The sequence below is a fragment of the Podarcis cretensis genome (genome assembly GCF_951804945.1).
Source record: "Podarcis cretensis genome assembly, chromosome: 13".
Taxonomy (NCBI): domain Eukaryota; kingdom Metazoa; phylum Chordata; class Lepidosauria; order Squamata; family Lacertidae; genus Podarcis; species Podarcis cretensis.
Genome location: NC_137182.1, coordinates 57,526,404 through 57,547,354, shown reverse-complemented (window position 1 = coordinate 57,547,354; position 20,951 = coordinate 57,526,404). Strand labels below are relative to the sequence as shown.

General features: G+C 50.1%; 1 protein-coding gene across 2 annotated transcripts in view; it reads right to left on the bottom strand.

Annotated features, from left to right (window-relative positions):
- The window catches only part of LOC307201939 (NXPE family member 3-like), a 31,453-nt gene that overhangs the window by 9,418 nt on the left and 1,084 nt on the right, over positions 1–20,951 (bottom strand). The gene's annotated exons all lie outside the window — the stretch shown is intronic.

The window sequence follows — 20,951 nt, the reverse complement described above, 5'->3', positions numbered from 1 at the left end:
TTTATCAAGTGGCATCTCTGTATTGTTGTGATTTAATCAGGGACTTGCAAGCTTTTGAGCATTAACCCTGAATGACGAATCCAGCTCTTCTTAGCTGTTGGCGATGAGCCCAAAGAACCCGCCTTGTGGCAGGTGCTAAGCATCCTCTGTGCTGCGCAATCCTGTGTGTGCTGGCTTGAAGGCAAGCCCTGCCAGACGCAGCAGGACTTGCTCCCAAGAAAGTGCACATTGGACTGAAGTCAGGCGGTGTAACATTTCCTCCTGGGCCTCTAACAGCAGCCGGCTTGGCAGAAATTCAACAGCTGAAGCTCTTCATGTCAGTGTGGTGGGGAGGGGAGCAACTTCCAACCTGAGTGTCTTGCATCATGCTCTCTGCTAGGACCCCAAATTCTTGTTCCTGGTTGGTCATCGCCAATTCAGACCCTGTTCACATCTATATGAGGGTCAAATTTTTTGCTCTGGTGTGCATGCACTGCACGGTCTGCATTTGCCATTTGACTCCCAATTCACCCCGGTTTGGAGCTATTCATTGGGAGGACGGTCCATTTATTACTGCTCTCTGCTTCCCATGAAAAACTTTTTGAAAGCCTAAAGACCATTGCTATTTTCCTAGAAAAAGAGGTGCTGGAACTCACTCTGAATGCGTCCCTTATTATCTTATAATGGCAATGGTGCCCACTTGAGAGGTGCTGGAGCTGAGTTCTGGGTGAAAGAAAGCCCTGCTAAAGACAACGTTGACAGAACCACCTCTGCCAGTATACTTGTTGACACATCAAAGAACTTCAAAAGGTTTGCAGGACAGGACTTTCCAGGCAGAGGCCATGCTGGCTCTGCTTCAGCAAGGCTTGTTCTTCTATAATAATGCTTTCCATCAGTTTTCTCTAGACAGTCATTAAGCTAACAAGCCTGTAATTTCCAAAAGCCCCACCCATGGATCCCTTTTGAAATATGGTGTTACACTGGCCACTTCCCAGTCCTCAGTGATGGAGGCTGATCTGAGGGGCCAGTCGTACATTTTTGTTTTTTAAAAAAGCAGCAATTTTGCATCTGAGTTCTTTGGAGTGGATGCCATCCAGGCACAGGGATTCATCGGTGTCTATTTTGTCCATCAAGTCTAGGACCCAGTCCTTTGCCAAAACCATCTGCCTCAGCTCCTCAGGCTCCCTTCCTGCAACAGGGACTTTGGGATAGGGACCTGTCTGGCAGCTGTGCATCAGCTGAGCTAGAAAAGAGGGAGCAGTTGTTCAAAAATATCACTAAGATCTTAAACTGCCACATTATCCCAGTTTCTCAGTTTTAGCACTTTTACCTACATCTGATGAGGGTAACCAAAATCTGCATTGTAAAGACTTGAAAGACCACCTGCTTATAGCGGTTAGGACCACCGCTAGAGTTTTGGGAAAAACTAGATGGGCAATTTTACTACTTGGTACACTGAAGCATGGGAGATTGCCCTGCTGGGAAAACTAACTGATAAGCTGAGAGTCCTCAGGGTCAAAGGAAAAAGGACTATTTCGTACCTGTTTGGTCTGACTTAATTTATTTTTTAAGCAAAGAGGAATATATTCGAAAACCCACAAGTGAATCTGGCTGATACAGTGACTTTGGGCATTTGAATACTTTCATTTACCTTCCCTTGCTATAGGGAAGGTAGCTTTGCATTCTTCAGTAAATAATTACAGTCCCTCCCTTCTGCACATTCACATGCCTTTAGTTTATTTATTTTGGTTTTATTCCATGAGACCTCCCCCCCCCCCCAGCTTTGCCTCTCCGCACTACGAGGCAACGACAAAGAGCCACCGCTGCACATTACCAAATGTAACAATTCACTGATAAATGTATCTATGTACTGGCTCAACGGGAAAACTTGAAATTCATATAAAATTCATATGAAATCACTATAGTTATGGATTTACACCATTCCAACATTGTTCTAATCAGAAGGAAAATGGCTACCAGAGGAGAAGCTTGGGATATGGCATGGGACAGCCATAATGCCTGAAGTGTGAAACCACATACTCAGCAGACCACTCCCTGGGTGATAATTGCTGACATTCTGGTACCTGAGTGGCAGACAGGTATTCATTCCGAGCCCAACAGCACATCCAACCTCAATGGATTGCACTGGGGAAAAGGAACATGTAAATACTTACCTTTGTTTTACCTAAAGGGTGTGTTAAAACCTTGGGGGGGGGCAGCTAAATGACTTCCCCAAAATCCCAAGTCCCCACCACAGCCTCTAAAAAGTAGTGTATAAAACTGTAGCAATAAGTGGATTGTATTGTAGTGTTTCCCCTGACTATCCAATATAGAATCAAATAATCACCAAAATTCAACAGTTTGCCCCATTTCCTTGGTTCCAATGGCTAATGACTCCTCTGGAAGTGGGGAATCCAGGGCTTCCCCAGCCTCCAAAATCCCTGAGGCACAGAGTCACTTACACCTCCCACCTCACAAGGGAAAAGATAACAATGGACCAGACAGATATCCCTTGATGAAATTTGCAGAAGCCAGGTGTTCACAAAGCCCATCTTCAGGAAAGGATAGGTCTAAATAGTTTTATTGAATAATGGACTCCTGTTACCATGCAAGATTCCCTCCTTCTTGGTGACTGTTACGGTAAAATCTGGGTGCGAAGCTGCTCTGCCACCCAGCTTGTCGGACTAAGTCCGCGGGTCCCTGTGGAGGAAAATGAGCTCAGCCGGAGACAGGAGCAAGCAGCAGAAGATCCAAGTTTATTGCGCAACAGGTTCAAGGCGAGATTGAACAGTGAGAAAGGGGTGACATGAGTTTTTGAAACTCCCTCCATGTCCCAGAATACAGTGCAAAACACGTCATGAATACATTAAAGAGAGGTTTGGTTACACAGATTACATCATGAATATATTAAAAGGGAGGTTGGGTTACACAGATTAACATATGGAGGAGGGAGGGGGAATATGCAGAGCTGGAGATATGCACAGATAAACACTTCCTGGGGATGAGAAAACAATGGTCCCAAATATGCATAGTCTGCCACCTGACATTGCCTGGAGGAAAGGCTGATCAGAGCGATTTGACAGGATTAGGGTCTTAACACCTTGCTTGAGGGATTATGGAGGACAGGGGAGGTGTGATGGAGTCCTAGAGAAATTGAGCAAATTGGCACATTGATTTTCTATGAATTTTATAGATTTTAGTCCCTTTTGACATTGACTGTCAGGGACTCAGCGGGAGTGCAGGGAGGAGAGGAGATGGAGAGCGAGGGGGAACAATCCGAGGGCAGCGTAGGAGAAGGTGACAGCAGCCCGAGAGATTCCATGAGCCTCTCCAGCGAATCGGAAGATTCACAGAAGGGGGCGCCGATGGGCAGGGCAAGGGGCGACCCAAGGGGGACACCCCAGAAGCAAGGGGCCAGCGGGGACTCCCAGAGCAGCAGTTGGAAATCAGGACCAGCTTCCCCACCAGAGCGTAGTGGGGGGGAGGAGTCCCAGGTATCAGAGCCCACATATTCACCACCAGCAAGAGAAGATGAGTCAGGGTTGGCCACACCTCCATCGGAGAGCGAGGGAACGGTCAAGAGGAAAGTTGCAGGCTGGGCGCGCGCGCCAAGTTCAAAGGTACAGGCGAGCGGCACAGAAGGTAGCCCGGATAGGGAACCAGGTCCTAAAGCCCGCCGGAAGGAGGGGGAAGAATCATCAGGGTCAGCGTCAGAGGAGTCCAGAAAGGATGAAACCCTAGCGGGCAGGAGGGCCCAGAGGAGAAAGGAACTTAGGAAGAGGTGGAGCAAAGCGAGAGTCTTAAACTGGTGTGGAAGGGGCGGAGACTCAGATGGGACTTCGCCGGTCTAGGCTTTAAGACGTAGAGCTGCGCGCTGCGGCTTTGAAATGGAAACTAAACCTCAATAAAGACTTTTGTACATAGCGACAGCCTGGCGTTGGTCCTCTGTGAGCTGGGACCTAGAGGCAGCTCTGACAGTAAGTCCCGTCTCCTTTAAAAACCTCGCAACGTGAGGGGGCGCAGCGAGGGGCGAAGATTGGTACTTCGCGAGCTCACGGAAGCAGCACAAGATGACTACCGAAGAACGAATAGCAACCCTGCAAAACGCAGTGACACAACTCAACGCAGAAATACTAGCGTCCAGGCGGAGAGAAGAGGAAGCGGCTGATGTCTGCAAGGATCTGCAAGCCAGGTTGGAAATGTTGACTAAACAGGGGCTACCGGGAGCCAGACCAGAGGGGATTGGGCTGGGAAAGAGAGGAGGCAGCCTTGTGTCTCATTTCGATGGGAGTCTGCAGCACTATCCTAACTTCAGAGCAGACGTGGTTTTTGCGCTAAATTTACTGGAGAAGGACTTTAGAGATGAGCAGGAGAAAGTAGGCTTCATACTAACGCATCCCCATGAAGGGTTGAATATCTCCTCGCAAGGGAAGGTACCCCGGCCAGCGCCAACAGCTGGGTACCGTACTATGCGGTGGAGGAGCACTACCTCAAAGACGAGTTCCACGCACTCTTCCCACACAGGCCCATGCCGGAGGATTATTTCGACGAATATCTTTTCACACCCACACTTTCAGCCAGCACGTTCCGGGGTTTCTCTTCAGAGGAGGACACGGCGCCGGAGACTAGCTCCCCAGAGGGGTCCCTCTCAGGGTTTGGCACAGGCGGCTCTTATTGGTGGGAAGATCAACCTGAGGTGGGGTGGCGCAGAGAACTGCCGAGCGGGCCCGCGCACGCAGCGTCACCCCAGGCGACAGGGGGAGAGGGAGTCATGGACGTGTTGGGGGAGGATCCAGGGTTCAAACACACCGGCAGAGAGATGGAAGCTGAGGAGATCGATGTCGACGAGCCCGTTGAGGACTGGCCGGATCTAACCGGCTGGAGGCACACCGCGGGGGAAGAACTGTATCCTGCACTCACGCCCACAACACTGGAGCACCCAAAACCCACGCCAGAAGAGGGGGAGGGGGGAAGGGGGGGCTTCAAGGGGGGGATGGATGTCAGGGGCTCAGGAGCAGAGGCACAGGGAAGAGAGGAGATGGAGAGCGAAGGGGAAGAATCCGAGGGGAGCGTAGGAGAAGAGGACAGTGGACCGTGGGATTCCATGAGCCTCTCCAGCGAATCGGAAGATTCACAGAAGGGGGCGCCAGTGGCCAGGGGTAGGGGGTTCCCAAGGGGAATGCCCCAGGAGCAAGGGGGCAGCAGGGACTCCCAGAGCAGTAGCTGGAAATCAGGACCAGCTTCCCCACCAGAGCAGAGTGGGGGGGAAGAGTCCCAAGGATCGGGGCCAGTGCATTCCCCACCAGGGAGAGAAGATAAGGCAGGGCTGACCACGCCTCCATCAGAAAGTCGGACAACGGAGGAGAGGTCAGATCCGGCCAGTGTCCCGGAAGAGGGAAGCAGTGACCGAAGTACTGTAACGGTTAGGAGAAAGGTCACTGGGCTGGCGCGAGAGGCAAGTTCAAATGTACAGGAGCGCGGGACAGCAGAGAATGAGGATTGGGAACTGGGTCCTAAAGCCCGCCGGAGGGAGGGGGAGGAGCTAAGCGACTCAGCGTCGGAAGAGTCCAGAAAGGGCAATGCCCCAGTGGGCAGGAGGACCCAGAGGAGGAGAGAGCAGCGTAAAAGGTGGAGCAGGGCTAGGATCTTAAACTGGTGTCATAGGGGAGGACACTCAGATGGGACTTCGCTGATCTAGGGTTTAAGACATAGGGCTGCACGCTGTGGCTTTGAAATGGAAACTGAACTTCAGTAAAGACTTTTGTACATTACTATAGCCTAGCGTTGGTCCTCTGTGAGCTGGGACCTAGAGGCAGCTCTGACACACAGTTATGACAAATGTATGGTGGTGTTATGAGAAAAAACTGCTCCTTTTCCCTTATAGGGTACCCAAGAGCCCATACAGAGTCCTTTTGTAGGTTCTCTATTGGTAGGAGAAAATAACAGAGACCAACCAGTGAATATTGAGAAGCAAAGCAGCTAGTAAGCCTGATCTTTGTTAAAGCTGTTGCAACAGGGTGCTCCCCCCACACGCAGGAGGGAGGAGGGACCCAGAACAAAGGTGTGCCCGCCCTTATATAGACTTTTTAAATTGCCCACCCTCAAACTCCAGACCACCCCCAGAAACATCATACATACATCACAGAAGGGGTGTAGCCCAGGACCACCTCCCCCAATACATCATTGTCAGAGCTGCCTCCAGGTCCCAGCTCACAGAGGACCAACGCTAGGCTGTAATTATGTACAAAAGTCTTTATTGAGATTCAGTTTCCATTTTAAAGCCGCAGCGTGCAGCTCTACGTCTCGACCTTAGACCGGCGAAGTCCCGTCTGAGTCTCCTCCCCTTCCACACCAGTTTAAGACCCTCGCCTTGCTCCACCTCTTCCTAAGTTCCTTTCTCCTCTGGGCCCTCCTGCCCGCTAGGGTCTCATCCTTCCTGGACTCCTCTGACGCTGACCCTGACGATTCTTGCCCCTCCTTCCGGCGGGCTTTAGGACCTGGTTCCCTATCCGGGCTACCTTCTGTGCCGCTCGCCTGTACCTTTGAACTTGGCGCGCGCGCCCAGCCTGCAACTTTCCTCTTGACCGTTAACTCGCTCTCCGATGGAGGCGTGGTCAACCCTGACTCATCTTCTCTCACTGGTGGTGCATCTGTGGGCTCTGACACCTGGGACTCCTCCCCCCCACTACGCTCTGGTGGGGAAGCTGGTCCTGATTTCCAACTGCTGCTCTGGGAGTCCCCGCTGGCCCCTTGCTTCTGGGGTGTCCCCCTTGGGTCGCCCCTTGCCCTGCCCATCGGCGCCCCCTTCTGTGAATCTTCTGATTCGCTGGAGAGGCTCATGGAATCTATCGGGCTGCTGTCATATTCTCCTACGCTGCCCTCGGATTGCTCCCCCTCGCTCTCCATCTCCTCTCCTCCCTGCGCTCCCGCTGAGTCCCTGACATCCATCCCCCCCTCGAAGCCCCCCTTCCCCCCTCCCCCTCTTCTGGCGTGGGTTCCGGGTGCTCCAATGCTGTGGGGGTGCATGCCGGATACAGGTCTTCCCCCCTGGCATGCTGCCAGTCCGTGACGGGTACATCGATGTCGCTCTCCTCCGCTTCCATCTCGTTGCCGGCGTGCTCGAAACCAGGATCCTCCCCCAACCCGTCCATGCCCCCTTGTTCCCCCATTTCCTCTGGGGAGTCTGCGTGCCAGGGCCCTCTGAGCAGTCTCCTGCGCCACTCCTCCTCAGGTTGAGTGTCCCACCAATAAGAGCGTTCCGCACCCAAGTCTGAGACCGACCCCTCCGGCGAGGTAGTCTCTGGAACCGTCTCCTCAGCCGAGGAGAACCCCTGAAACATACTGGCTGAGAGTGTGGGGGTGAAAAGATATTCTTCAAAATAATCCTCCGGCATGGGCCTGTGTGGGAAGAGTGCGTGGAACTCGTCTTTGAGGTAGTGCTCCTCCACCGCATAGTACGGCACCCAGCTGTTGGCGCTGGCCGGGGCACCTTCCCTTGCGATGAGATATTCGACTCCCTCTTCCCCCCATCTCGAGTCCAAAATCTCCGTCACCTCATTGAGTGGCCCCGCCCTCGGCGACCCCCCTGTCACGGGTGCGTCCCTTAGCGGACTGGGAGCTGTCCCTGGCTCCTGAAACCTGTGAGGTGCCTTGTAGGGCGTTAGCACCGATCTATGAAAGACCGGGTGCATTCTGGAACCCTCCGGTAGTGTCAAACGGAAAGCCACTGGGTTGATCTGTGCCTCGACTAGGTAAGGGCCCAGCTGCTTGTGTCCTAGCTTCTTCTTAGCTAAGGATCTGGCTGGCACTGCCTGGGCCGCTAACCAGACCCAGTCCCCTACCCGTATGTCCTCCCCCACTCTTCTGTGTTTGTCTGCTTGCATCTTGTATACGTGTTTTGCTAGGTCTAACTGTCTACGGAGCTGTTCATGGACCGCCTGTAACTCCTCTGCCAATGCCTCTGCTCCCTGTGGCTCCCCCTCCCCCTCTTTCTCTAAGCCCGGGAAGGTCCTGGGATGTCGCCCGTGGTTGGCGAAAAACGGTGTCACCCCCGTGGACACGTGTTGTGTGTTGTTGTAGGCAAACTCGGCCAGGGGCAGGTAGTCCACCCAGGTCGAGGGCTGCTGGTTGGCGTAACATCTCAGGTACTGCTGCATGACGGCGTTGACCCTCTTGTCCGTTGGTCTGCGGGTGTCTTGCCGACGCTAGGTTGACCTTGACGTTCAGGATCCCCATCAGCTTCCGCCAGAAACTCGAGATGAACTGGCGCCCCCGGTCGGACAGGATAGACCGTGGCAGGCCGTGTACCTCGAACACGTGGTCTATGAACAGCTTGGCTGTCTGTTCTGCTGTGGCCACCTTCGCGCAAGGAATGAAGTGCGCCATCTTGGTGAACATGTCGACTACCACGAGTACTGCTGTTTTGCCCCTCGAGCTGGGCAGGTCAGTGACAAAGTCCAAGGCCACCCTCTCCCACGGTTCGGACGGGGTCTGTAGCGGTTCTAACAGTCCCGCCGGCGGTCTGTGTACTGGCTTGGCCCGTTGGCAGGTGTCGCACCTCGTGACGTAATCCGCGACTTCTCCCCGCATCTTGGGCCACCAAAAGTCTCTGGCTACTAATTCCACCGTCTTTTCCTTGCCGAAATGTCCGGCGCTGGGTGCGTCGTGTAGCTGTTGCAGTACTGTCGCGCGGAGTTCATCTCCCGGTACGTAGATGGCCCCCTTGCGGAGGAGCAGTCCGTCGCGTATCTGGAACTCGTCGTCCTTTGCCGTGCCGCTGCGCACCTCCTCCATCTTGGAGCGCGCGAAGGAATCTGTTCGCAGCTCGCGCCATATCGCTTCCAGGTCTACGGTGGCTGAAGCGCATGCCCACGCCTTGGGTGCGAAAATGTGTTTGGCCGCTACCGGTGCTGCTTCCTCCAGATACTGCGGCTTCCTGGATAGCGCATCAGCCATGATGTTGTTGTCTCCGGGGATATATTCTATCCTGAAGTCGAAATCCGCAAAGAACTCCGCCCAGCGGATGTGTCTCTGGTTCAGGAACCGCGCCGTGCGCCAGTACTCCAGGTTCTTATGGTCCGTGCGAACTTGCACCGTGTGTTTGGCTCCGATGAGGAAGTGCCGCCACGCCTTGAATGCTGCATGAATGGCCAGCAACTCTCTGTCCCAGATGGTGTAGTTCTGCTCCGACTTGCTGAGTTTCCTGGAGTAGAAAGCACACGGCCTCCAATCCCCTTGTGGGTCTTGCTGCAACAGGACTGCCCCCACGGCTCTGTCGGAGGCGTCCGTCTCCACCCTCATGGGTTTGCTGGGGTTCACATGCAGCAGTTGTTCCTCGGAAGTGAAAAGACGCTTGAGTTTCTGAAAGGACTGCTCCGCCTGCTCCGTCCAGATGAACTTCTTCTTCTTGGAGCTGAGGGTGTCCGTGATGGCCGCCGTCTGCATAGCGAAACCCTTGATGAACTTGCGATAAAAGTTAGCAAAGCTGACAAACCTCTGGACCTCCTTCCGATTGCGCGGGCTCTTCGAGTCCAGTACTGATCGTACCTTGGCGCTGTCCATGGCGATTCCCTTGTCGGACAGCTTGTAGCCCAGGAAATCCACCTCCGTCATGTCAAACTGGCATTTCTCCAGTTTGGCGTAAAGCCTGTGCTCCCGTAGTCTTTGCAGGACTTCCTTGACATCTCTCTCGTGAACCTCCTGCGATTCCGAGAAGATCAGAATGTCGTCCAGGAAGCAGACGCACTTCTTGTAGAGGAGCCCCGCTAACACGTGATGCATGAAGGCTTGGAAGCAGTGGGAGCCATTTTGTAAACCGAAGGGCATAACCCTATACTCATAGGTGCCCAAAGGTGTGAACATGGCCGTCTTCCACTCGTCGCCCTCCCGCATGCGTATAAGATTGTACGCCCCTCGTAGATCCAACTTGGTGAAGATGCGTCCCTTCCTCACCGTCGCGAGCAAGTCGTCGATCTTGGGCATCGGGAAAGCCATGGGCTTGGTTTTCGAGTTTAAAATTCTGAAATCAACTACTAGCCTCTTCTGGGGCGTGTCTTTTTTCTTCACAAAGAACACAGGACTGCCCCCCACTGCTTTGGATTCTCGGATGAAGCCCCGCTTCAAATTGTGATCTCTGAACTCCCTGAGCTCTTGCAGTTCGTCTTCAGACATGGAGTACAGTTTTCCGGTCGGCAGCGTTGCCCCCGGCAGGAGGTCAATCTTGCAGTCGTAGGGTCTGTGGGGAGGCAGCTTGTCCGCTTCCTTCTCGCAGAAGACCTCCAAAAATGCCTTGTATTTGTCGGGTACCGCTTGCAGCATGCCCAGTTGTAGCTGTGGGTCATCCTCTTGCCCCTCGTCCTCCTGGTTAGTCATGATGCAATGTTCTGCGCAGTAGGAGGAGCAAAAGGTCAATTTACGCTGGTACCATGCCAATGCCGGGCTGTGCCTGTCCAACCAGCTCATGCCCAACACTATGGGCGTGTCTGACAGGTGGGTGAAATTGAAGCTGATGACTTCGCGGTGATTTCCAATTCGCATCACCATTGGCGGCGTTTGCTGTACCACCTGTCCCCCCAGCAATTCTCTTCCATCGACTGTCACTACCTTCAGGGCATCGCGGCAGGCAGGAGCGCTATGCTATGTTGCTTGATGAAATCCACTCCTATAAAGTCTGCATTGCTACCAGAGTCAATGGTAATAGGGACTTCCATGGTGAGCCCATTGGGAAGCTGGAGTGTTGCGGTGAGCTGCACCACTGGTTTGGGCGGGAGGGGGTCTGTGGGCTGTAAGATTCCTGGGGACTGCTTCACTGACTCGTCTGGCTGGGCCCCAGCGGCTCTGCTTCCAGCCAGACTTCGTCGTTTCCCTGCTGCGGTTCCCTCTGCTGAGCTGCTTCTGTTACTTTTGCTGAGGCTGCATTGTGCTTGCGGAGCCTCTGGGGGCACTCTTTTGCCATATGCTGAGCACTTTCGCAGATGTAACACTTCCTGTTCCCTCTAGGAGGCTTCACCTTGGCTGCTCCTGGTGTGAGGGCTCTGGTTGCTGACTGAGCCTTGGCACCACCTATCTCCATCGGCTCCTCTCCCCCTCCCAGTGGAGGCGTGGATTGAGCGCGCGCTGAGTCTCTGGGAAAGAAAGGAGGTGCCCTTGCTGGTGTGCGTCCCCAACGCCCTTCATCTTTGCTCCAGGGACGTTCTTCTAGCCGCACACCAATCGTCAGCGCCTTCTGGACCACCTCTTGAGTGCTCCTCGGTCTCTCCCCCCTTGCGATTTCGTCTTTCACAGCTCCGTTCAGCCCCTCCCAGAACAGGTCCCTGACGGACGCTGAGTCTTTTTCCCATCCCAGCGTGTTGACCAATGCAAAAAAGCGGGAATGATATTGCCTTACAGTGGCTCTGCCTTGTTTCAAACCGTGAATCTCTTTTCTAGCGACATCCACATCTATCTCCGATAAAAAACAATCGTCCATTGCCTTAATGAAGGCTTTTGCATTTTGGAGGGCTGGATCATTATCTCTCCACAGATTGCGCAACCACGCTTTAGCTTCTCCATGGAGATGCGTTAGTATGAAGCCTACTTTCTCCTGCTCATCTCTAAAGTCCTTCTCCAGCAACTTTAGCGCAAAAACTACGTCTGCTCTGAAGTTAGGATATTGCTGCAGACTCCCATCGAAATGCGACACCAGGCTCCCCCCTCTCTTCCCGAGCCCGATCCCTTCTGATTTGGCTCCCGGTGGCCCCTGTTTAGTCAACATTTCCAACCTGGTTTGCAGATCCTTGCAGACATCAGCCGCTTCCTCTTCTCTCCGCCTGGAAGCTAGTATTTCTGCGTTGAGTTGTGTCACTGCGTTTTGCAGGGTTGCTATTCGTTCTTCGGTAGTCATCTTGTGCTGCTTCCGTGAGCTCGCGAAGTACCAATCTTCGCCCCTCGCTGCGTCCCCTCACGTTGCGAGGTTTTTAAAGGAGACGGGACTTACTGTCAGAGCTGCCTCTAGGTCCCAGCTCACAGAGGACCAACGCCAGGCTGTCGCTATGTACAAAAGTCTTTATTGAGGTTTAGTTTCCATTTCAAAGCCGCAGCGCGCAGCTCTACGTCTTAAAGCCTAGACCGGCGAAGTCCCGTCTGAGTCTCCGCCCCTTCCACACCAGTTTAAGACTCTCGCTTTGCTCCACCTCTTCCTAAGTTCCTTTCTCCTCTGGGCCCTCCTGCCCGCTAGGGTTTCATCCTTTTTGGACTCCTCTGACGCTGACCCTGACAATTCTTGCCCCTCCTTCCGGCGGGCTTTAGGACCTGGTTCCCTATCCGGGCTACCTTCTGTGCCGCTCGCCTGTACCTTTGAACTTGGCGCACGCGCCCAGCCTGCAACTTTCCTCTTGACCGTTAACTCGCTCTCCGATGGAGGCGTGGTCAACCCTGACTCATCTTCTCTCGCTGGTGGTGCATCTGTGGGCTCTGACACCTGGGACTCCTCCCCCCCACTACGCTCTGGTGGGGAAGCTGGTCCTGATTTCCAACTGCTGCTCTGGGAGTCCCCGCTGGCCCCTTGCTTCTGGGGTGTCCCCCTTGGGTCGCCCCTTGCCCTGCCCATCGGCGCCCCCTTCTGTGAATCTTCCGATTCGCTGGAGAGGCTCATGGAATCTATCGGGCTGCTGTCATATTCTCCTACGCTGCCCTCGGATTGCTCCCCCTCGCTCTCCATCTCCTCTCCTCCCTGCGCTCCCGCTGAGTCCCTGACAATCATACATACATCACAGGGGGCGGCCTAAAACACAATCCTGAGTGTGTTGTTTATTTCCTGTCCGCCATTTACCTGATTGCATTATCTGGGTTTTGGCCACTCTTTTGTTATTTTAACTACTTAATTCCTGAACCCAGGTCACAGGCTCACCCTTTTCACACCTTAAATGTGCCCTTAAGGCAGGATTTGTGAGCACAGAGACAATGGGGAGGTTTCCCATTTTGTTTGACCTTGCAGAGAAATATTTGAGGTCATTTTGGGAGACAGAAAATGGTTTCAGGACTTTTCTGTGGGTTTCAGACATGTGATTTACAATGTTACGGTAAAATCCGGGTGCGAGACTGCTCTGCCACCCAGCTCGTCAGACTAAGTCCGCGGGTCCCTGCTGAGGAAAATGAGCGCAGCCGGAGACAGGAGCAAGATGCAGAATCATAGAATCATAGAATCATAGAGTTGGAAGAGACCACAAGGGCCATCGAGTCCAACCCCCTGCCAAGCAGGAAACAACATCAGAGCACTCCTGACATAAGCCTCTGCTTAAAGACTTCCAAAGAAGGAGACTCCACCACACTCCTTGGCAGCAAATTCCACTGTCAAACAGCTCTTACTGTCAGGAAGTTCTTCCTAATGTTTAGGTGGAATCTTCTTTCTTGTAGTTTGGAACCATTGCTCCGTGTCCGCTTCTCTGGAGCAGCAGAAAACAACCTTTCTCCCTCCTCTATGTGACATCCTTTTATATATTTGAACATGACTATCATATCACCCCTTAACCTCCTCTTCTCCAGGCTAAACATGCCCAGTTCCCTTAGCCATTCCTCATAAGGCATCGTTTCCAGGCCTTTGACCATTTTGGTTGCCCTCCTCTGGACACGTTCCAGTTTGTCAATGTCCTTCTTGAACTGTGGACACAGTACTCCAGGTGAGGTCTGACCAGAGCAGAATACAGTGGCATTATTACTTCCCTTGATCTAGATGCTATACTCCTATTGATGCAGCCCAGAATTGCATTGGCTTTTTTAGCTGCCGCGTCACACTGTTGGCTCATGTCAAGTTTGTGGTCAACCAAGACTCCTAGATCCTTTTCACATGTACTGCTCTCAAGCCAGGTGTCCCCCATGTTGTATTTGTGCCTCTCATTTTTTTTGCCCAAGTGCAATACTTTACATTTCTCCCTGTTAAAGTTCATCTTGTTTGTTTTGGCCCAGTTCTCTAATCTGTCAAGGTCGTTTTGAAGTGTGATCCTGTCCTCTGGGGTGTTAGCCACCCCTCCCAGTTTGGTGTCATCTGCAAATTTGATCAGGATGCCCTTGAGTCCATCATCCAAGTCGTTGATAAAGATGTTGAATAAGACCGGACCCAAGACAGAACCCTGTGGCACCCCACTAGTCACTCTTCTCCAGGATGAAGAGGAACCATTGATGAGCACCCTTTGGGTTTGGTCAGTCCGCCAGTTACAAATCCACTGAGTGGTAGCATAGTCAAGTCCGCATTTTACCAGCTTCTTTACAAGAATATCATGGGGCACCTTGTCAAATGCCTTGCTGAAATCAAGGTAGGCTACATCCACTGCGTTCCCTTCATCTACCAGGCTTGTAATTCTGTCAAAAAACGAGATCAGGTTAGTCTGACATGACTTATTTTTCAGAAATCCATGCTGACTATTGGTGATCACAGTATTCCTTTCTAGGTGCTCACAGACTGTTTGCTTAGTGATCTGGTCCAGAATCTTCCCTGGTATTGATGTCAGACTGACTGGGCGGTAATTATTTGGGTCCTCTCTTTCCCCCTTTTTGAAAATAGGGACAACATTTGCCCTCCTCCAGTCTGCCGGGACTTCGCCTGTTCTCCAGGAATTCTCAAAGATGACTGCCAGTGGTTCTGAGATCACATCTGCCAGTTCTTTTAATACTCTTGGATGCAGTTCATCTGGCCCTGGAGACTAGAATACATCTAAACTAGCCAAGTATTCTTGTACTATCTCCTTAGTTATTCTGGGCTGTGTTTCCTCTGCTGAATCATTTGCTCCAAATTCTTCAGGTCGGGCATAGTTTTCTTTATCGGAGAAGACTGAGGCAAAGAAGGCATTGAGGAGTTCAGCCCTTTCTGTGTCCCCTGTTTGCATTTCACCATCTTCTCCTCTGAGTGACCCCACTGTTTCTTTGTTCTTCCTTTTGCTACGAACATACCAATAAAAGCCTTTTTTGTTGCTTTTAACCTCTCTAGCAAGCCTGAGTTCATTCTGTGCTTTAGCTTTTCTGACTTTGTGTCTACATGTGCTGGCTATTTGTTTTAATACCTCTTTGGTGGTTTCCCCCCTTTTCCATTTTTTGTACACATCCTTTTTTAATCTTAACTCAGTTAAAAGTTCTTTAGATAGCCACCCTGGCTTCTTTAGGCTCCTTCCATGTTTCCGTCTCATTGGTATTGCCTGAAGTTGTGCTTTTACTATATCCCTCTTAACAAACTCCCAGCCATCATGATCTCCCTTTCCTTTTAGTATTACTGTCCATGGGATCTCACCCAGCACTTCCCTAAGTTTTATGAAGTCGGCTTTCTTAAAGTCAAGAAATTGAGTCCTAGTGTGCTTGGCTGCTCCTTTCCGCTGTATAGTAAACTTCAGAAAAGCATGATCACTCGCGCCTAATGATCCTTCCACTTCTACCCCACTAACCAGGTCATCAACATTGGTTAGGACCAGATCTAAAATGGCTGTTCCTTTTGTTGCTTCTCCCACTTTCTGGACAATGAAGTTGTCTGCAAGGCCAGTGAGGAATCTATTTGACCTTATGCTCTTGGCTGAGTTTGACATCCAACAAATATCCGGATAATTGAAGTCCCCCATTACTACTATCTCCCTTCCTTTTGCATGCCTGGCCATCTGTTCCAGGAAGGCATCATCTATGTCCTCCGTTTGGCTTGGGGATCTATAGTAAACTCCCACAATGAGGTCTCTGTTATTCTTCTCTCCCTTAATTTTGACCCAAATGCTCTCACTTTGGCTTTGAGGTTCTAAATCTTGGATCTCTTCACAGGTATACACATCCCTGACATATAACGCCATTCCTCCTCCTTTCTTGTCTGGTCTGTTTCTCTGAAATAGATTGTATCCCTCCATTATTACATTCCAATCGTGAGACTTATCCCACCAGGTTTCAGTGATGCCTATTACGTCATATTTAGTATGCTGTACCAAGAGCTCAAGCTCATCTTGTTTATTTCCCATGCTTTGCGCATTAGTGTACAGACATTGAAGTCCATTAATCATTCCCCTGTGTCTCTTATTTAAGGATTTTTTCCTCCCACCACTAGGTCTGCGTGCTGTTTGCTCCATTTGGTCTATGACATTTGGATGATCATCTTCATCAATTGATAGACTCCTACCTTCAGGAGCACTGTCTCCCTCCCCCACATTAGTCAGTTTAAAGCCCTCCTGATGAGGTTTCTGAGATTTTTGGCAAAAACATTCCTCCCAACCGTTGTGAGGTGCAGCCCATCGCTTGCCAGAAGTCCATCTTCAAGAAACTGCAGTCCGTGATCTAAGAATCCAAACCGTTCCTGTTTACACCATTTGCGAAGCCAGCTGTTCACTTCCACTATTTTCCCCTCTCTCCCTGGGCCACGTCGTTCAACCGGGAGGACAGATGAGATGACAATTTGTGCATTTAATTGGTTCAATCTCCTGCCCAAAGCCTCATAGTCTCTTTTGATCTTCTGGAGGCTATTGCTTGCAGTGTCATTGTTTCCCACATGAACCAAGAGGAAGGGGTATTTGTCAGTGGGTTTTATGATTCCTTGCAGTCGTTCAGTTACATCTTGGATCTTAGCCCCGGGGAGACAGCACACTTCCCGAGACATTTTGTCAGGCCCACAGATCACTGCTTCTGTTCCCCTCAGTAGGGAATCCCCTATCACCACTACATGCCTCCTCTTAGGTCAGCTTGGCTGCCCTCCTCCACGCACATCCCAGCTGGTCAACATCCTTCTTAAATTGTGGTGCCCAGAACTGGACACAGTATTCCAGACTCTCCAAGTGTCCCTATTTTCCAGGGACATCCCTGATTTAACCCTTCCCAGTTTCTGATTTAATCACGGAATGTCCCACTTTTCCTTAAGATGTCCCTAATTTCATTGGAGAAAAGTTGGAGGGTATGGAGTTATCTGACCCCCTAAGCTGTCTGAAGGCAATCCTGTATAGGGAAGCGGCTTTTTTAGTATTAAATGTTTTATTATGTTTTTATATATGTTGGAAGCTGCCCAGAGTGGCTGGGGCAACCCAGTATGATGTCTGGGGTATAAATAGTAAAAATATCATTAAGGGACTTCCGGGTTAGCGCCATCGGTGAATGGCGGAGTTCCTCCAACTGGAGGAGCGGGCTCCCTGAAAGTTGGGTCTTCCCACCGCGGCGAAGGTGGGGGCCCGCTAGAAACCCCAGGCGGAGGAGCCTGGGGATGTGGGGTTCGGCAGAGCGCCAAGAGCGCCTCCCCTACTCGCCGGGAAACCCCTTTTCGGGACTCCGGAGCGAAGTGGGGTGAGCAGCGCGGTGCATCGAACCGACTGTTACTTTCACGGAGGGAAGCCGCGCAGCCATCACCGGAAAGCGCTGACTTTTTCCTGATGATAATTGGACTCAAAAAATACCCGTGAGTAAAAACGGAAGATTTGATTAAGAAAACTACAAAATTTACGAATTAGGTACGAAGCGGGAAGGTCTAAACAGGAAGTCCGCCTTCCGCTTTGTAAATAGACTGAAGCAAAGACCTTATAAGCTAACTAGCCTGGAAAATTGACTTAAAGACTGAAATTTCCTGCATTCATAAACAACAAAACCCCCCTTGACAGCAGGGGAAAAGGGGGAAAAATCTCCGATTTCCTAAGCCTGCGAGGAGAGAGTAAAGGAACATAAGTCTCTGTCGTCCCAAACCTGGGGACGGGGTGTCAGGACAGAAAGTTTTGGAGATGCCCATCGATTGAAAGTGGTTTACTTTTGACAGATAGTAAAAAGAAGAAAAATAAATTAACTTTAATGCCGCTTTTTGCATTTTGTATGTTAAGGAAACAAAGTATTCGAAAACCGAAAGTAAATTTTCCTTTGTTGGATACATTTTAAAGATGGATGTGAACTGAAATTGTGTCCCCTAGAGGGAGCTTGTCAATTTGTTGCTGCAGTTTATAGTGAAACTCTACAATTCTGGGAATTAGACCGTGGGACCGGCCGCCTGACCTTGAACAGCAATGTGCTGGGAAGAAACCTTGTTGTCTGACCTTGGCAGAATAAATGCTAAGCTACAGCAGCTGCATGAGAAAATGGACTTAATGAACGAAAAGCTAGACTCTATGTCTGTTGTAGCCAGTAAATATGAACTAACAGAAAATAAGGATAAAGAAGCTCCACAACAACTAACTCAGGAAACTGGTTTGACAGGGCAAGTTCAAGGGCAGATGATGACGGAAGAGGTTGTGATTGCACTTCAAAAGATACAGATGGAGAAACCTAAAGTCCTGCATGACCAAAAGTCGCAGTACTGCACGTTTGAATATGACAGCTCTGACAGCTCTGTTTCAGGAAGTGTTTGGAGTTAAGGAAGCTTTCAGCTCTGGCGGGACTCTGGAACGGGTTGACAACTACTTCTGGAACAACTACTTTTTGGATTACAAAATTAACCTGGGGGAGTGGGACTCTGGGGAATGGGCTAGCCTGATGAAAGAAAATGGAGACTATTACTGGTTGGAGTTCCCCGGAAGCCCACCTCCCAAGGAGAAAGGGAAGAAATTATGAAAGAAACCAACAAGGGACAGGGAAGGGTGTAAGAATAAACAGGAACAAGAAAATCTGCAGAGGGAGCATGGAAGTGACTTAAGAGCCTCGGATATCAGAACACCAGATTGATGGACTGGACGTGAGACTGAAAGGACTGACATAACCCGAAACCAGGAAGAAGGGACGTTGGATAAAAACTTGAGGAGAATTTCTTTTTATTTTTGGAATTAGTTTGATATTAATGAAATAACAGGGAATTTGCTGGAAAGGAAATAATTGGCATTAGTAGAAAGGTTTGAAGAAGTATAAATATGGTTTAAATTTTGAGATTTTATGGGAAGAAATTTAAGGACTATTTGCAGAAACAGTGTAAAATCAATGGATGTTAAAATGAAGTAGGAATGAAACGAAGTGATTTCTAACAATAAGGTTAAAAAGGAATATGCAAAAAATGGCTTGATAATTAGATGAGAAATAGAATGATGTAACATGTTTAAGATAAAGAATGAAGATAAAATAAGGAGGGAAAAATTTGCTGAATTAACTATTTGAATTGGAATACAAAGGAGGGAGGTGTGAGGAAGTCATGGAAATAAGTAAATGAATTATAGGACAGAGAAAGAGGGATTTGTTTTTAATTTGTCCTTATTTTTCTGTACTTTGTATTTTTTTTTCTTTTTTTGGATTATGTAATTTCTTTTTTTGTTCTTTTTATTTTTTCTCTTTTTTCTTGGAAATTTCAATAAATATTATTTAAAAAGAAAAGAAAAGAAAAAATAGTAAAAATATCATTATGGAATGTGATGTCCCTATTTTCATCAGTGAAATGTTGGAGGGTATGGCATTCCAGGTGTGATCTGACCAAGGCAGAAGGCCTTGCAAAAACCTTTAGTAAAAGCTAAGTTTGTTTTGGTTTCACTTTGCCTCCAGCCTCATTATTCACCTCGTGCTGAATTGCCTTTTCCAGAACAGGCCAGGGAGGAAGGCATAGGTGCCAACTCTCTGGGGCCCTCGGACCCAAGCACCCACAAAATTCCCCTGAAGGGGCACAGCACCTACAAGTTTCGGTGCCAAGCTGGCACTCCTGGAGGAAGGTAAAGAGTTTGGCATCCACTTGGGGGCAAGAGGCAGCTCTGTCCTGGATGCTCTCCTCCTGAAACCAGTGTTTCAAAGATGGCCTTCCTGCGGGGACCTGCCTTTTCACTCCTACTCCTCACTGCCCTCCTCAACAAACTGCAATGTGGAATATTTGGCAGCTCCAAATAATATCACAGCCCATGCCAGTTACAACCCTAGACTTGTAAAGTTGGAAGGGACCCCAAGGGTCATCTTGTGAGGAGAATCAGAACTTACAGGGTTAAACAGTTCTGTGTGACGTCTCACATTCTGAGGCGTGGTTTGGTTCACATACGGGAATCTTTCTTTGTGTGTGAGTTTCCTTTCGTTTTTGGCTGAGAGACGAAAGGATGTCCACTCTCTTGCCGGGCTGATTTATGATGTTTTTCTTCTCATTAAAGGCTGTTGGAGATTAGCAAGAAGCCTGCATTCAGTCTGATTTATTATCCACACACAAGGCAACACTTTCTGCCACTGCAAAACTCTGCTAAGGACTCTGCTAAGAGAGCGAGAGCTCAAGTTTTTTCTATCGGCACAGGCGTCCATTGGCACAGGGGAAGCGTGCCGGGCGCCATCTTATCTCACACATCTAGCCCAACCCTCTGCAATCACAGCTAAAGAATCTGTCACAGATTCTCAAATTAGTTTCAGGAGCAAATTCAACCACATGCCAGCAAATTCAGGGTGTGCAATCAAGCCCACCTGAACAGCTTGCCAAACAAGCCCCCTTCTCCCCAGAGTCCAGGCTTTTTCATAGAATCATAGAATCATAGAGTTGGAAGAGACCACAAGGGCCATCGAGTCCAACCCCCTGCCAAGCAGGAAACACCATCAGAGCACTCCTGACATATGGTCGTCAAGCCTCTGCTTAAAGACCTCCAAAGAAGGAGACTCCACCACACTCCTTGGCAGCAAATTCCACTGTCAAACAGCTCTTACTGTCAGGAAGTTCTTCCTAATGTTTAGGTGGAATCTTTTTTCTTGTAGTTTGGAACCATTGCTCCGTGTCCGCTTCTCTGGAGCAGCAGAAAACAACCTTTCTCCCTCCTCTATGTGACATCCTTTTATATATTTGAACATGACTATCATATCACCCCTTAACCTCCTCTTCTCCAGGCTAAACATGCCCAGCTCCCTTAGCCGTTCCTCATAAGGCATCGTTTCCAGGCCTTTGACCATTTTGGTTGCCCTCCTCTGGACACGTTCCAGTTTCTCAGTGTCCTTCTTGAACTGTGGTGCCCAGAACTGGACACAGTACTCCAGGTGAGGTCTGACCAGAGCAGAATACAGTGGCACTATTACTTCCCTTGATCTAGATGCTATACTCCTATTGATGCAGCCCAGAATTGCATTGGCTTTTT